At 47.2% G+C, this 17,922-nt stretch overlaps 1 protein-coding gene across 2 annotated transcripts in view; it reads right to left on the reverse strand.

The window, feature by feature from the left end:
• The window catches only part of IL1R1 (interleukin 1 receptor type 1), a 74,991-nt gene extending 70,126 nt beyond the window's left edge, over nt 1-4,865 (reverse strand). For both annotated transcript variants that reach the window (XM_084752398.1, XM_084752397.1), the window contains exon 1: nt 4,580-4,865. The gene's annotated coding sequence lies outside the window, so the exon portion shown is untranslated. The remainder of the gene's footprint in view (nt 1-4,579) is intronic.
• Between the last annotated feature and the right edge of the window lie 13,057 nt (nt 4,866-17,922).

Below are 17,922 nucleotides of genomic sequence, written 5' to 3' on the forward strand. Positions count from 1 at the left end.
AGACCGGCAAGGCACGTGCTGTTAGCATTTAAGTAGCCTACCTTTAAGTTGCAGGCTTTGGGGCTGGGGGTGTAGCTCAGGGGCACAGCTGCTTGCCTGGAATGTGGGAGGCCCTAGGTCCAATCCACAGCACTGCCAGTAAGTTAATTATATTTAAAATTCCAACAGTTCACGGAAAAGTTTAACCAAAAGTAAATAGAAATGCCTCTGTAATTGTCCTCACGCCCATTTCATAACCAGGACAGCTAAGCAGAGGGAAGACAGCAAAGCGGCTCCTGAGAAGCTGCCACTGGCCTCCAATCCTCAGCCTGGCCTCATTCTAACCTTCTTGGGGACAGTCCCCTAACTTCCTCAGTGACGGCTTGCCCACTCGGCAGACGGAAAGTAGTAAACTGTCTCTACCTACCATTTTTAGGTTGACAAGATAGACAGAGTGTCCAATGTGGTCAGAAAATTCAAACCAGGTGGCACTTCACGGCGGCCCCTGTAGATTCAGACTAAGGAAGAGCTTTGCCTGGCCTCCATGGGAGGGCTGGCTTGCCGGAGCCTGCAGCCTCAGCACCTCCAAAGGTAGAGGAATAATGGCCTCAGGACATTGGATGGAAGGACCAGTGGCACACGCGCTCGGAGCTAAGTGCATTTGACGAAGGCTGGCGGGCCTCACGCAGGGCTATTCACTGATATTCTGAGTCTTTGAGTAATCATTCATCTGAGTTGGGGCAAAAGTGTCTTAGACTGTGAGCTTCTTTCCTTCACGTCTTGGGATGTTTGCCTGAACCTAAAGAGACAACTTAACAGCAAGATGTAAGCATACACATGAGGTCCGTTTGTTTCACCTAAATTGCCTAAACACTATCTGATAAAATGTTTTAAGTAATCTTGTGCATGAAGCAGAGTTTTGTGGCTGGAATTTTCCACTTGTGGAATCGTGTGAACGCGGCTCAAAAAAGTTGCAGCTTTGGGATCCTTAGTGATTACTGGGTTCCTGGGAAAGATATGAAATAAAAACAAAACAAAGAAAAGCAGAACATTTGCCCTTCCTTAGGGAAGATCTAACAAGATGAAAGCACACCCCCACGTGAACATTACAGACCACAGCATCCCAGAACCACAAGCCACAATATGTTCTCTAAGTCCCTAGACTCCAGAGCTGGGAATCCTAGCTCCATCCCAAGTTCTGACGTGACTACCCAGACTCACTTCTGTGTGCCTCAGTTTCCTAATCTCCAAAACAAGCTTGCAATGATGACTCCTTCTGAATTGGGTGTAAGAGGGACCCGGGTTGGGTCTCAGGTCTCTGAGTGCTTTCACCAGAACAAACACCAGTTAGTGGTCCAGACTGGTACAGGCCAGCACTGCGTGGGGCTGGAGTAACCCGCTCTGTCACTCGCCCACTCACACTCTTGTGCAGTCCATGTTTTGGTGCTTTCACCTGCTTAAAAACACCCATTTTACAGGCACACTCAGTAGAAATAACATCAACTAATACCTTATCCCAGAAAAGCTCTGTCTGGGTCGATCCTCTTTTTAGTCTCTGGGTTTCTTCTCTGGAATATTCCCTTCCTTAAAGACTGGCTAGCCATGGCTCCCAGCTCACCTACACTGGCTTCATCCAGATTTGCTTACTGAGAGTCCACTAGGAGTCAAACCCCAGTCCAGGCAAGCCTTGGAGAGAGAAACTGGCTCTCAGGCCTGAGGGGGCCAAAACAAAATGCACAGGTGGTGGCAAAGCCTATGAGGGGGGATGGCATGGTGTCCTAAGTGCAGAAGGGTTGAGAAAGGACAAGCGGGAGACTATTTTTATCCAGAATATTCAACATGCTGTTGCAATACAGCAAGGCAAGCACCACCGCTGAATCAAAGCGTCAGCTCTAAAGGAGAGATAAAATCACAAATATGAGGTCCCCCCACCCAGGTAAAAGCCAGAGCAAAGGAAGTTAGCCCCACCCCTCAGCACACTTTCTGAGAGACATCAAAGGAGGTCACAGACCTCTGAAACTGGGTTGGCAGAAGTTACGGTAAAAAAAAAAAAATCTGAACCCAAAGGACAAAGAAGAAGCCAGAAGTTTCCCGAAAGGTTTTACCAAAGCCACTCAAGACGACGAGAAATGGTCTTTGCCAGTTGTTCATCCTTGTGACCCCGGTCATTCAGACTAGCACAATTCATCCTTAAATAAAATCCAGTGCTAGTGAAAAGGTGGCCATATTGTGATAGGCACTAATATAGCACACTCCTGGGATTAATTAAGCAGGGATTCCACCTCTGGGAACATATCCCAAGACAATATTCGTAGGAAATGCAGCTGTAAGATTTTAATTTTCCTATTGCTAACAACAGAAAAGAAAATAATGTACCGATAAGACTTAACAAGCTATGCAAGATTTAAAAACCGATAAGATTTAACAAGGTGTTTTAAAAGCTTGTGGGGTGCAAGTGTGCAGTGACGCGTGGGAATGTGTGAAGGCCAGAGATTGAGTTCTGGTGTCTTCCTCAATCACTGCATTTATCTTTTTTTAATCTTGACACTAGGTCTCTAAGTGAAGCTGGAGCTCCCCAGCTGTCTAGCCCGCCTGGCCCGCCGGCCTCTGCTCCCTAGTGCTGGGGTACTGACACACAGTGCCATGTCTGGCTTTCCCATGGTGCTGGATGACTGGACTCAGTTCCTCCTGCTTCCCCGGTGAGCTCTCTGCCCCCTGGGTCATCTCCTCAACCCCTAATGCTTTGACAAAAATAATTTGTTGCTACGGAAAATTGCTCACACTATATTGCTGGAAGGTAAATTCAAGAAATAAAACATACATATGAGTATAAACCTATGTGTTAAATATAAGTATACTTCTTCAAAATGTTTTCAGAAAGCAAGGTATTCATTAGTATTAGAGGTTAAATCTCCCATATCTGAAATGCTTGGGAGTAGAATTGTTCAGATTTTTTTTTTTAATTTCGAAATAGTTCCAGACTCTTCAGTCATTGAGTTTTCATAATTTAAAATGCTAAAGTATATGAGTCCAGGCCAAAACATTCAAACCTCAGATTCTTAGACAAAGGATGCACAGTGCACAGTGGCCCAGCCACAGTGTTCACCTTGCCTGGATTGGGTGTTGCTTCTCTTCTATTACCTCCGTGTCTTAACCTTTGGAACAATGAATAAGTATTGTCTCAAGTTCTGGAACGCGTGTCCTAGACATAGGCCTGCACCATTTACTGATAATGGCTGTCAAGTTTTTCTTCTAATTAGACTGTCAGGCGTATGCCAATAAGGTTTGTGGTCCCTGAATCTGTAACCAGCCCGTGTATGTGCTGTTGAGAATGACTTTTCAAATGAATTTCCCTCTTAGGAGGATCACATCAGTCTCAGAACAGATTCCCCACTCTTGCCCAGCAGCTCTCAGTCACGCCTTCCCAGCAGGCCAGCGTGTTCATAGCGAACAGAGGACCCGTGTGCACACACAGCCCACATGGGCCAGCTGCTCCCCAGGGAGTGCCGGGACTCAGTACATGCTTTGGGCTTTGCCTGTGGGCTCCTCTGGGAGAATTCCTCCCCACATTCTAGCAACCCAGAAGCTCACCCACACAGCACAAAGCTAGTGTTTTGCATAAAAGAATCTGGGATTTGTGAATTGAATTAAAGGGAAAACAGTAAACTTCATTTTGGTTCCCCCCCCCTTTTTTTTCCTTATTTCCTGTCTTTATTCTTTCTGATTTTATCCAACTTGTTGTCCTTGTTGTTACGAGAACCACAGCTGGTGGGAATTGTAAAGGTTAAGGTATCCAATAAAAAAATCAGAGCAGAGTTTACAGCCCTTGCTGAGAGTGAGCACAGTCTTCTCTTGCTGTGTGCAAAGCTTCCAAACAGAGAACTACATGTGAGACTCCGTCTCCAAAACAAAACTTAAAAGAAGCCATGCACTTGGTTTTAAGGCTGTTCTGGTTTGTGGGGGGGGGGGGGGGTTGTTTTTTGTTTTTTAACATTATTGAAGGAAGTACGTGCAAGGGTTGCCTATAGCATGCAGGAATGGCGCCCAGTAGTAACGGTGCAAGGCCCTCAACAGACTCCCCGGTGACCGTGTGCCCCTCTAAACTGTAGTCGCTAAGGCAAAGTGATGCCTCAGTCCTAATGTTCACAACGGCATTTGAAATAGAGCTCACAGAATACCCTTTCATCATAATAACCCTCGCCACTAACGACATCGTGACCCGCTAGCTGATGAGTAGCAGACCCTAAGCTGTGTTAATTAGCAGGTGTTTTCTTAAAAGGAATGTACCCAGAAGCCCTAAAAGTCCTATAAAACATAGTTCCCATGCATTTCATAGTGAATCTCCCACATAATGAAACTTAATTACAGGCCATCTTAATATGCTCACATGCACATCTTGATGTTAAGTATCCCCATAGGATGCCCAGTACCAAGAAATTCTGTGTCTTGTTTCAGTGAACAGCATCATGTTGTCTTTATCAGTTTCCATTTGTCCCTCCCAAATAGCGCTTCAGTGTGTAAGTAAACACCCCACACACAGGCCCCAAAAGAAGGAAAAACACCAAGACAGAAAATCCTAAAGTTCAGTGAGCCAGCTTACCACTCAGTTTGTTCACGGCAGAGGCACTGATTCGACAATCCCGCAGCAGCGTTTCTCCCCTGGATGAAGTCTGCTGAGCCGCTAATGGCCATTAAAAATAAAACTGCCTCCTGCAATAGCCCTGGACAGTGTTACTCACTCTTTTGGGGCAGGAGCTGGGGTGCATAAGAGTGACAGACAGCTCACATCTTGTCAGACGACCCAGCGAAAGTGGGCTCCTGATGACGCCTGTATCAGGGCCTCTTGGGCCTTAATCCTGCAGTGACACATCTGAGGAGCTACGAACAGGAAACTCAGAGCCAGGCAGTGTGCCAGAATCATTCAGCAAACGTGCCAAGCCCTTACGAAATATTAGTGTCCTGGCTGCGCATGAGTCTCCCACGTTTCACAAGGCAGGCCCTCTCTCCTTGTCTAACCTCACATTAAATCTAGAGAGGAGGCCACTGACATCCGCCAGGCCTCAAATTGCAGTTCTGCTCTGATTCTTCACTGAGATTGGCCTGGGATCTCATCCCATCCGCACCCCCCACCCCGTCCCCCACCCCCACACTGTGCCATCTCCAAGTCTATCTCAGAGTCCCCTGGCAAGGTCACAAGACTTCATTCGGTTCTACGGAGAGATGGGATCCAGAGCCCCACACTTGTCAGCCTGGTGCACCCTGAGAGATGGGGTGCTGCAGGCCTTTCCCACATACTGCCTTTCCTGGGCCCCCCCACCCCCACATTCATGAGAATGTTCTCAGTGTCACAGGAGTCTGGCCTGTCACCATGCTGGCCTCAACTCAGCCAGCACAGGAAGCAAGTCAGCTAACTACCTAGTCCAGATGAAGAATCTCTGTCAACTGCCCGTGACGGGCATTCCTGGTTTCTCTCTCTACCAAGATGTCTGCATGTCACGCAGATGACTGTCACACCCACTGGAGAAGACAGTGGCTGAACTTTTGTTCTTACTGTGAGTGCTTAAACCCCATTTCTGTCACTTTCTTCCCATGGGATCCCATACAAATATCTCCTCTCCTTTTTTTTTTTTTCCTCCTTGTCTTCCAGTGTTTCCCATTGCTCCCCAGAGAACAGCCCCTTTGGCACCCTGGGGAGACTTTGCCTTCTCTCTGCAAGGGCTGCCAGGCGTTTGGGTCAGGCTTTCTTCTGAGAAATGTAAAATTTTAGACCCACTTTGAAGGTGAATAAAGCATGCTAGATTAAATACCTTTCCCAAGATGCCACAGGCAGGCAAAGGTGGAGCCCCTTCTGCGGTCACTCCTTACGTCTTAACACAGATCCAGGCGACTGATTTGAGACCAGGATTTGTCCAGTTAGGAACTGTGTGGTTTCCTAAGTCTGTCTCACCCTTCTGGGTGCCCTTTCCTGGAAGGCATTCTCCTCCTAGGCTGCAGCCAGGCGTCTGGGATGAACTGATAATTAATGAAAGCAAATGCTCCGATTTAGGCACACACAGGAACCGCAGCAATGCTGAGTGGCTGCCGTGGGGACAGGGGTCTGGGTAATCTTCCTGTGATGGCTTTGTGGCAATGTGAAGGCTCCGTACAATGGGGACACAGTGAACCACAGACACTGAGACCTAGCCTTGCCAGACAGCTGGAGGGGGGGTACTTTCTACCCTCGCTCCAATGTGGAGCAGGCTTAGGAAGGGCTGCCCTATAGCAACACCAGGTTCACTCACAGGTCTGAAGAACGAAGCCAAGGACAGACTCACAGCAGCAAGTGCATCGTCCTTCTGCCTGGCATACTTCCTCAGGGCTAGTAGCTCTGAGAGCTTGAACCTAGTGCTGAACAGTAAAGGAAAGCTGGCCCTAAAGAGGGCCACTCTCAGTGGTCTTTTCCTTTAAATCTTGTTAGAGAATATCACGCATGCTTACAATGTATCGGGTAAGGCTAGAGCCCCCATTCCCTCCCCCATCCCTCCCTTCCCTTGTAAAGCCTTCCTAAGACAAGGACAGAGATAACCTCGAGGATGAGGACGGAGTCCACCCTCATGGGAAGCCTTCCAGGGAAGGACGGGGAAGCGCCCCTCACTGACCCAACCCAGCCTATCTCTGGATAGAGCTGGTGTATCCTTCTGTTATTTTAAGCTAGCCTAGATGAATGGGGGATGCGGTTCCAGTGATCTGAACCCTGAGTGTCCTAACACCCACAGCAGACATCAGGGACAGAAGAAGAACAGGAGGGAACACGCTGTGCAGGAGAAGCCCTCCCTGGACCTCCCCCACACAAACAGCCTGCCTGTTCCAGTCACTGGCTCCTCCCCGACCTCTGCTTCTCCTCCTTCCTCCTGCAGCTCCTCCAGGCCCCTTCCGCTTCTCCAGTCCTTTCCTTCACATTCTTCCTTGTCCTCCCACATCCTTTCACTTCTGCCCGCCCCCCCCCCCATCTCATTTCCTCCCTGGACTTCCTCCCCTCTTCTCTCGCCTCCTGCTGCTTCTCTTCCTATTTTTCTCTCTCATTTGATTTTCCTCACCTAAAGATAGGGAGAGGTAAGGAGGCTCTGGATGGACCAGAAAGCAGCAGGACCAAGGAGAGGCTGGCTTGGGGGCGCTCGCAGCAGCTTCCAGACAGATGTCTGCTGGTGTGCTCACAGCCCAGCTCACTGTCTCCCTCTGACTTACAGGATGAGCAGAGCTCCATTTCAGCGGTGCTTCTGGCTTCCTAGGGTGATTAAAGCAGAGGGGAGAGGAGGAGGAGGGGGAGGAGGGGGGAGGAGGAGGGAGATGGGGAGGAGAGGGGGAAAAGAGGAGGAGGGAGGGAGGAGGGGGAAAGAGGAGGAGGATGGGAGGAGAGGGAGGGGAAGGAGGAGGAGGGGAGGAGGGGGAGGAGTAGGGAGAGAAGAGGGAGAGGGAGGAGGAGGATAAGGGAAGGAGGATGGAGGAGGAGGAGCAAGGGAGTGGGGGAGGAGAGGGAGGGGAGGAGGGGGAGGAGGAGGGAGGAGGAGGAGCAAGGGAGTGGAGGAAGAGAGAGAGGGGAAGGAGGATGACAGGAGGAGGAGGGGGAGGAGGACAGGCCACTAACCCACTGAAGTCACTAAGCATTCTCCCAAGTAAGAATTTGTTATCCATACTTCTCCCTCTAATCAGTTTAGCGTGTTCTTATTGAACAGCAGAGGGGGGTTCTATTTGGAGGATGTTTCTGGGCCCTTTTTTTTTTTTTTTTTTTTTTTTTTTTTTTACCGCAAACAGTTTCTTTCTCCACACTCAACAAGGAGTGCCATATTAGGGATGTATACAGTTAGTGAGCAAATAGGAAAGCCACACATACCCTCCTGCCTGGGCTTTGCCAGTTGTATTAAAGACAGCAGACGGTGTGGTTAGAACAGAGAGTCACTGGCAAACATGGCCTTGGAAGAACTCTGACTATATTTATGTACTGGTACATGAAGGGTCATAAATAATTCCCTTTTTTTTTTTGTAAAAAGACAAATAACTCAGAATTGGTGTGCATTTATAAATATGTTTATTGAAACTAAAATCCATGTATTTCCTACATGAGAAAGGAGGATGGAGGAGCATGGAGAATATAAAGTGCACGATGGGGCATGAACATGTGTGCACACGTGTGTGCACATCTGCTGCCAGGAGTCTAAGCTTGGATCTACGTGCCATTAAGAAAGAATAGCTTGCCTCTATTTCTCTGGGTCTGGAAGTTTTATACTTAAATGAGCTGATCTCTAAAATGCCTTCCAGAGACACATTCCGCTAGGCTAAGCTCTGCCCTCTTACACAGGGACAGCTACCATGCCATGCCCAATGGCCCTTTGCAACCTTTGTGGTCAGCCTAGGGGAGTCATGCCTGGTTGCTTGCCCACAGACTTGTTCCAAGCAATGGCACAGACAATTCTGACGACCCTGTGCCTCCCCCTAGCCTACTAGGCTTCGGGGAGAATGTATCCTGTGATCCTCCATCCTATAGGCAGATAGCTCTCACATCCACTGCTGAGCTTCAGAGATCGTTCAAGCCTAGATGAAGGAGCAGGGACATTTGCAAGTAAATTATTACAAGGATTATCTTCTGGCACATGATGGAGCCAGGCTGCCGAGAGAAATCATGACTTGACTAAGAACAAATGAGGTCGAGCGAAGCTCATTCAGCCTTTTGTTTGATGAGGTATTTTTAGGTGGCGGTTAAATAGGTCAGAATTTAGTGAATCAGGACTTCTTGAAAATAAATTTGCAAAGATCTACCTTGTGAGTAAAATGTGTAATGTGGTTAGTTGGTCTGGATACATTCAGAGATGCCCATAAACGGGTCACCTAGAAGAGTGCGTTCCAGCAGCAGACGCCAAGCTATGCAGCCCATCCCTTCCTGCCTCTTCTGTGTGCATCAGACAATTCTCTCCCAGGAAGGAAGTCGCCAAGCAGCGTATAGACATGCCCATGATAGCCTCCAGTGGTCCACAGCCAAAGGACACACGAAAGGGAGAGTACGTGAGAAGAGGCATCTTCCCAAAGAGCAAATTCAAAGTGCTATGATTTTAATGTAATGGTTCCCTGAAGGTTCATGCATCAGAAGGCTGGCTCCCCATGGTAGTAACGTTAAGGAGTAGTAGGACCTTTAAGAAGTGGGGTTTAGTGCAAGGTGGTTACGTCATCGTCTTCAAAATGGAGTGATACATTTAGCACCTCCCTGTTACCATCAACGGTCTGAGTGCTACTTGAACTCTAAGCCTCCAAAGCAGGTCTTCTTTTCTCTCAAAGTACCCAACCTCAGGCGTTCTGTTACAGTAACAGAAAACAGATTTATACAGTTATAAGGTTGAACTTCAATTTGAAGGAAAAATATTAGAAAATAATACTGGCTAAAGAAACCAGATGGTGCGCAGGTGGGTCCTGGTGGGTCCTGAGGCCATGAATGAAGAAGGGAAGCTTCCTCAGGCTGGCGAAGAAGCAAAGGAGGGAGCTAGGAAGGACAAGGCCGATTCTCACAGCGCACAGACAGAGCTGCCAAGAGCACTGCATTCTGTGGGACCCGGTGCAAAACGGCAAAGGTATCGAGGTCACTGCATAATGACGGCAGATCCGAAAGCATGGAGTCACAGGCTAAGTGTGACACTATGAAGTGAACACAGACAAGTCTAAAATCCAATGTACTTCCTGGACACAGTCTTTTAGTCACAAGACAAGGCACACATCCACAAAAGCAATAAACGTGGGTAGACAAGAAAGGCAACCGTCTGGGCTGCAGTTGAATGGGGTGCCTCCTATGAATTCTGTACAAAAGGAGATTGTGAGCTCAGCTTCCTTGGTAGACTTGCATACCTAACGGGAGAGGCCATAGGCATTGTCAAGGCTGTCTTCAAGAGCAGCTTTACCCTCCCACCTCCCATCAGAACAAACACTGTCAGGGGCTGTTCATAGCCAGAGAAGAGCAGTGGGGCCATGCCACCTGCCAGGGGGCTACCGGGATTGCTCTGTATACCCGAAGTCATCAGCCTGAGGCAGAAGCCAGCTCTCTGTAGGTAGTAAGCAAAGGGGGCCTATAGCAAAACTGCAAACTGTAGCAGAATTGATTCTGGAGTTAAAAGACAGATTAAGGTCAGGAAAAGCCTGAAACACTGACGATGATAAGAAAGAGGCCGTAGGGCTGGGTACGAGATAATCAAGCTGAGCAGGAAAGAGGAAAGGCAGGGCTTTGGGCCAGCGCCAGATGCCTGCTGTCTCCCACCCCCAAGCCTCTGCGGACACACTTAAGACACTGCTATTTTTCTACATGCTCTGGTGTAATGCATTCAGCAGGCTAAGAGTTGCTAAGAAAGCCTCTCCCCATTTCAGGAAGGAGACCCCAGGCCATCCTGCAGGCAAGAAGTTAATGAAGAAGAGCCGGGGCTACTTCTTGGAAACTATGAAAAAGAAAGGGTTTTGTATAGCTAAAGGTCTTGAGACACTTTCAAGACCAGACCAGTGACTAATGGCTCCCAGCAAAGGATTCTGAAGTGAGAGGTGGATACAGGGGCTTCAACCACCCTAACTGGTGCCATGAGCAGACCACATGAGCATCTTCCTGGTCCAGCCAGTGGGCCATGCATAGAGCATGAGGGCCCTCCATGCCCTTGACCCACGGCAGCCCAAAGAGCTAAGCAATCTCAAAGCAGTCACTCTGACATTGGTCCAGTTTTTGACAAGGAAGTTCAGTGGCTTTTCCCTCTCTTTGGAATCCCTTCTACTCTCAGGAGCTTTTTCTCATTTTCCCAAAATTTCTTACTTCCTGTTGACACATCTTAATAAAGCATTAGTTACTCTCACAAGTGTCTGCATCTTTAATCTTCACTAGCATGAGACTGTGAACTCTAGGGCCACTGTCTCGGGGCAACTTCTGATGGGTGTTGTATTTCTGGCATGTTGGACGCCTAAGCCAAGCACAACTGAGGCAAGAAGAGCCCCCAGCAAACCCAAAATAGTTCAAGTGATCAACCTCACCAATGGACCCAAACAGCTTGCTAGAGCATTCTGGAGGTCAATGAAGCAGGCGCTAGTGACTGTGCAGACCTCAGTGAGGTGATGGGCCAAACCCAAAGACAGCCAACCTCCTGCCCTTGAACTAGAGACAAGGCCTTCATGTTGGGTGTACACACAATTACCCTGTGATCTTCAGACCTCTGATTTGGGCTCTTTGGCAGGTTCTTTCATGACAAATCGAGGTGCTGCAGAGGGCATGTTCACATCACGCAAATTGAAGTAAGAAACTGAGGTAGGCAGGAGCAAACGTAAAGTCAGAATCTGGGTGTATAGACTTCACCTCTTTTCTTTCTCCTTCTATCCCCGTGCCTAGATCTACATTTCTGTGAACTTCGGATGGATAAGGAACCTACTGTTTTTAATACTACAAAGTAATCTGTTATAGTATTCATCATGCTTAACCACTTAATGAGTTACAGACCAATAAATGTGTCTGAATTGCTGTGCTTCTGAGTGTTTTGTGAAGCTGCACTCTTCCCAGCTGTCCCCTGGCAGGACTTAAATGGTGTCACTAGGCTTTTAGAGTGATTCCTAAGTAGAGTTTAGAACTATTCTTAGTATATGAAATATAATCATAGTACTTAAGAGATAGAAAAGTAACTAAGCTAAAAGGAGACTTAAAAGTCATTCATCCCATTCAACTTAATTAGCATTTTGAAATGTATGACCACTTTCTTCTAGTCACTCAAGTCTTCCTGTTGTGTGGCTTTTCCTATTTACACCAAATAGGTCAATGGTAGCAGACCAAAGAATGATTCTATTAAATCTCACTTAGTGGTCCAGTGAAGCAGTTGAGGTAACTCACAGAAGTATGTGTGAGCAGCTACTTGCAGGAGCATGGCTGACTCAAAGGCAACGGATGAGATCCCAGACTGAGTGACAACTTACACAAGCGCATCCCTGGAGCTCCCTGTCCAACTTTCTAGTAGCTGTGCTAGGCATAGGGCAATCTGATCTCCCACCAACTGTTACTGCTTGTATAACCCCTTGGGGAGTGGTTTCTGGCCTGCAGAAGCTTCCTGAGATTTGAGAGAATTTGTTTACTTTCTGAGCCAAGTAGGATGACTGTTTGTTTGTCCATGTGTTTTTTATGTTCTGAGACTTATTAACCCTCTGTCCAAGGGGGAATGGTTTAATTAAGAGGAAATTGCTATGCAATACTTTCAAATCTCTTCGGATATGAGATGTCATATGTGATGTTCTATGATGTGACAGTGCCTTCATATTTAACTTGAGCACATGGCATGGACTGTGCCATTAAGTAGAAATTCAACACAATACAACTCAGTCCAGAGTTCCAGACTATTGGCTATCCCCTAGATTCTAAGCACAAAATAGCAGACAGATATTAATCTTGGCTGCCCATCAGAACTTGATGGTGCAACTGATGCTGAAGATGCCACATGTGTTGGCCACAGACCATGGGAAAATCAAACTGGAATTGACTTGGGGACTTCCTTCCTGCTGACCAGCTTCCGTAGTGCTGGAAGGTACTACACAGGTTCCTTGGGGTAGAGAATTATAAAAATAGTCTTATCCACTATGAAGCCCATGAGCTAAGTAGTGACCAGACTGTCAAGGTGTGCCCATTAGGCAAAAGTGACATGAATATTATAAGAGCAGCCAATAGGTTTTTTTTATTAAATTTAAGGCCTCCCATAAAGGATATAGATATAGAGACGATACAGATATAGATTTTGAATTAGATAAAGATAGAGATAGATAGATAGATACAGATATATTCAAGAATCTGTGAAAATGGGACAGAGGGGAGGACATCCTATTGGGACTTTAGGTGAGAGAAGCATGGGAGAATGGGGAAATAGAAGGCTCCAGAGGGTCCTAGAAACCTGCAAGAAGAACATTATGATGCGTGGATATGGGTCCAGGGGTCCTGCTCAAACTATGACACCAGCCAAGGACAATATAGGCAGTAAACTTCTAACCCCTACCCAGATCTAGCCAATGGACAGGACATTGTGCACCGTTGAGTGGAGAGTGGGGTCTGACTTTTATGTGAACTCTGGTGCCCCGTTTTTGACCATGCCCCCTTGATGGGGGGGGCCTGGTGGCACTCAGAGGAAGGATAGCAGGCTACCAAGAAAAGGCTTGATACCCTATGAACATATACATGGGAAGGAGGTCCCTCTCAGTCACAGACATAGGGGAGGGGAGTAGGGGGAAAGTGGGAGGGAGGGAGGAATGGGTGGATACAAGGGATGAGCTAATAGTTGAGATATAATATGAATAAATTAATAAAATATTTTTTGAAAAAAAGAACCTGTGACTAGGGCCCTAAGAGAAAACCAACTATTGTTTAGCAAAATGGACTGATTGTTTTGCTAAATGGACTAGTATCCATGTGTGTCCTAAATGTTTATGTTTCTATCAATAGATGAGTAGCTCTCAGCTTTCATCAGAGAAGATGCTTTTTGCCATGGACAGTGGTTAAGACTCACAGCTGGTCCAGGAATGGAGAATGATCTCAGGACCCCAAATAGGACATGTATATCACCCCCAGCTCTGCAAGGCTCAGATCGTCTTGGAAGAAGGGGTGGAAAGAATGGAAGAGCCAGAGGTTATGGAGAAGTGCTACCAAATAAGGTCTTCTAGGCGTAATAGCACCACTGCGTGCATAAGCTCCCTGCAGCGTTGCTCACTGTCAACATTTTTTTAAAAATATCTTATTAATTTATTCATAGTACATCTCAATTGTTATCCCATCCCTTGTATCCTCCCATTCCTCCCTCCCTCCCACTTTCACCCTACTCCCCTCCCCTATGACTGTGACTGAGGGGATCCTCCTCTTGTATATGCTCATAGGGTATCAAGTCTCTTCTTGGTAGCCTGCTATCCAGAAGGTCCTGGAAACCTACAAGAAGAACATTTATGATGGGTGGATCTGGGCCCAGGGATCCTGTTCAAATTATGGCACCAGCCAAGGACAATACGTGCAGTAAACTTTGAACCCCTACCCAGATCTAGCCAATGGACAGGACATTCTCTACAGTTTATTGGAGAGTGGGGCCTGACTTTTACATGAACTCTGGTGCCCCATATTTGACCACATCTTCTTGAAGGGGAGGCCTGGTGACACTCACTGTCAACATTTAATCACAGGAGGAGGAAGAGCTTTTAAGGCCCCAACTCACTGACAGTTAGTGTTGACAGGAGACAGCGTGTCTTTCTTAAGTGCTGTAACCCACGGGTAAGCCATCCATGCTCCAGTAAATTACCTTCCAGACATTCTCACACAGGAAACTCTAACTAAACTCAGTGAGTCACACACTCAAATGGTTGTGAATGTAGGAGGGGATCTTGTTGGGAAGAAGAAAGGTTTTACCAGAAAAAGAAAATGGAATGAGACAGGGTTATGGGGGTGAGATACGTGTGTGTGTGTGTGTGAGAGAGAGAGAGAGAGAGAGAGAGAGAGAGAGAGAGAGAGAGAGAGAGAGAGAGAGAGAATATGACACGGTCAATGATAGACAGCAAATTTTAAGAATCAGATGACTTCTTCACTGTTACTTACCAGTTACCTGAAGGTGACAGACACTACCTACAGCATCTGATCCGGACTCATCTTCCTTTTCCTGCACACTTAGCTCTCTTTATTTCTATTTTAAAATATTTTTTGTTTTCTATTTTAAAATAGCACTTTCTCCATAAACAAAGTATCTGGAGGAGACACTTCCAGCCTTCTCAGTGAATATTTGGTAAGAAAGGAATTGTTGCTAATAAAGAGGTACTTTTTGTCCTTCATCTTTATGAATGCCGTGGCTATTTTACCCAAAGAATGCATTGTCCTTAATGGAAAAAAAAAGATTCCATGAAGTGTGAAATTAAAGGTACCATCACGGCCGGGCATGGTGGCGCACCCCTTTAATCCCAGCACTCGGGAGGCAGAGGCAGGTGGATCGCTATGAGTTCAAGGCCAGCCTGGTCTACAAAGTGAGTCCAGGACAGCCATGGCTAACACAGAGAGATCCTGTCTCGAAAAACCCAAAAAATAAAATAAAATAATAAAGGTACCATCACTTCAAATGTAATCTGATGTGCAAGGACAGAAGTCCCCTTTCTGTAGCCAGCACTTGGGAGTGAGGCTGCCACCAACTTCACACCCAACTCCAGGAAACCAAGAGCTTTTCAGTTCTTGAAAAGAACTAGTTATTATCCTAGGACTCTTGGAAGTAGGGAATACAGAAAATGGTATTTCCACATCCAGTGTGCCTCCATCCGTATGAATAATGATTTCCTGAGAAAAAATAATTTATTTTTCAATCTCCTGCCAAATATGCTTTCAGTTGTAAAAGTTAAAAAATAAAAAAGTTCTACAAATTTTCCTAGTGGTTAGCAGAAGGTTTAGAAGCTATATGACTATTTAGTTACTCAATTTTCTTTTCTTTCTTTTTTTCTTTTTTCTTTTTTAGGTTTTTGAGACAGGGTTTCTCTGTGTAGCCCTGGCTGTCCTGGACTCACTTTGTAGACCATGCTAGCCTTGAACTCACAGCAATCTGCCTGCCTCTGCCTCCCTAGTGCTGGGATTACAGGCGTGTGCCACCACGCCCAGCTAATTACTCAATTTTCAAGCATCATTGTTTTCTTGTAACAAACAATTCTTCTTAAATAGCCATTCCTTTGGAGACAGAAGATCAAAACCAAAGCCAAATTCCTACCCTTTAATTATTAGGCTCAGTCCATTTGAGACCTGAACCCGTGGTGGCCCACTGTGTCTCCTGGAGATGCTGGAAATCTAAGTTCAAAGGGTTTATAGCCACAACTGTCAAAAGTTATCACGTATGACGATAAAGGCTAGGAGTAAGCCAGCTTCTCTTTCACACACCTAGAGAGGAAAGTGAGCCGCTGGCACAGCCGGGTCCTCAGTAAAATCTACACTGGCGGGAGCCTTGAGTGTCCTACTTTGCTTTCTGCTGCTGTGATAAACAGCGTCACCCCCCAAAAAAAACCCAGCCTGAAAAGAAAGGGCAGGGGGCCAAAACTGAAGCAGAGCCCAAGAAGCAATGCTGCTCCCACGGCTTGCCCAGCCTACTTGCTCATACAAGCCAGGACCACCTGGCCGGGGTTAGCCCCACCTGAGGTGGCCTGAACCCTCCCACATCAATTATCAAACAAGAAAACGTTTGACAGACTTGCCCACAGGCCAGCCTATGGAAGAGATCCATCAATTAAGGTCCCTTCTTCCTGGATGACGTCAGTCGCCTAACCGGTGGTGAGCTTATCAGGAGGTAATGTCAGCGAACTGGAAGAACCACGCCCCAGGAGCTCTACACGGAGTGCCGAACCTGAGCTCACACCTGGAAATGTAGGTCAAAAGCTGTGAGTTTAACTCGGAAGCTGCGAAGCTCATTTAGTTTTCATTTTAATTTTTTAAAAAGGGGTTTGTGTTGTATGTGAGGGGTGCCCATTGGAGACCAGAAGAGGGCATCAGATTCCCCTAGAGCCGGATTTATCCATAGTTGTGCAGCCTACCCTGGGCACTGAGACCTGAACGTAGGTCCCCTGTGAAAGCAGCAAGCACTCGGAAGTACTGACGCATCCTTCCGGCCCAGAAGCTGTAAATTTTAAAAAGCCCCGACTTGCCTACATAGTGGCTGATAGCCAGTCTTTACTAACAGCTGGGCACAGCCCTCGCTCGCCTCACGATGAGGTTCTTTTGTCCTCCCACAGGCAGGTTTCTCTGGGGCACTGTTACTTTCTCTCTCATCAGCCAACGTCCCTATTCAGTTCAGCCAAGCTGAAGCCTTCACCTCAGTCTCTACCGTACACTCTGTCGTGAGCCACTCAGATTCATATACCAGGAAAAAAAGCGCCCAGTCACGGAGGCCAGGCCGGCAGTCACCCTCGAGTCCCCTTCTCGCCACAGGGAGCTGCTTCTCTACCTACTAAGATCTTCTCCCTTTGCTGTCATAGCTCATCCATCTTCAAAACTGTGAGACAAGGAACCGAAGGGCCACTGCCTCTCTCATGTGCCCTGGGTGCCTCAGCTCCCCCTGGCTTCCGCTCACTACCACTTCTACACAACCAATCAAACACCCTGGCTGAAACTAAGGGGAGGGCAGAGAACCAACAAAGTGGCTGGAGTCCACTGTGCACGTGGGGCAGGGGTAGGAATGAGTGTATACCTGAGCTCCTTTCTGTCCTGCTACGGCCATGGTGGCCCTGGGCACTGTATTAGGCCGTGTGAGCAGGGCTGCCCCACCCCCCACCCCCGACCCCCACCATTTCGAAGAACAGGCAGTACAAAAGGAGGCAACGTGAAAGCTGGCCAAGACGTTCAAAGCCGGTTACCTGTTGTGGACAATTTTGTTTCTAAGGACTTTGGCTCAGCCACACAAGGAAGAAAGATAGCATCTCTTGTTTGGTCTCAGTCCATACAACTGTAGTATAAGGTAGTGGAGACAGTGTCTCTCTCCCAGGGCCTCCGTGTGGTGGCCGTGTAGCACTTCCCCATGCCCCCCAGTTCTTCCATGGGTTCCTGCCTCATGAGCAAAGACAATCCCAGCAAGGCCTGAGTGGGATGAGGAGGAGGAATTTTTTTCCCTACACGTTCCTCTGAGAGTTGAACATCGAATGGACACCACACAGCTTGAAAATATATGGCTGTTGGGGCAAATGATGAATCATTTCAGTCATATCTTTAATCATCTCCTTTCTATTGTGACTCTGTCACCCCACAGAACAGCTCTCTACCAGCGACCCACATCTTCACATGGCTTGTGAGGCTGAACACAAGGCCTTACTGTATGCTAGCCAAACATTCTACCAAGAGAACTGGACCTCCATTTCTTTATTTTAACTTTTAGAAAACGGCTTGCTTAGTTTCCTAGGAAGACCTCTAACTTTCATCCCTCGGCCTCAGTC

This window comes from Acomys minous, assembly GCF_964271855.1.
Source record: "Acomys minous genome assembly, chromosome: 13".
Lineage (NCBI taxonomy): Eukaryota > Metazoa > Chordata > Mammalia > Rodentia > Muridae > Acomys > Acomys minous.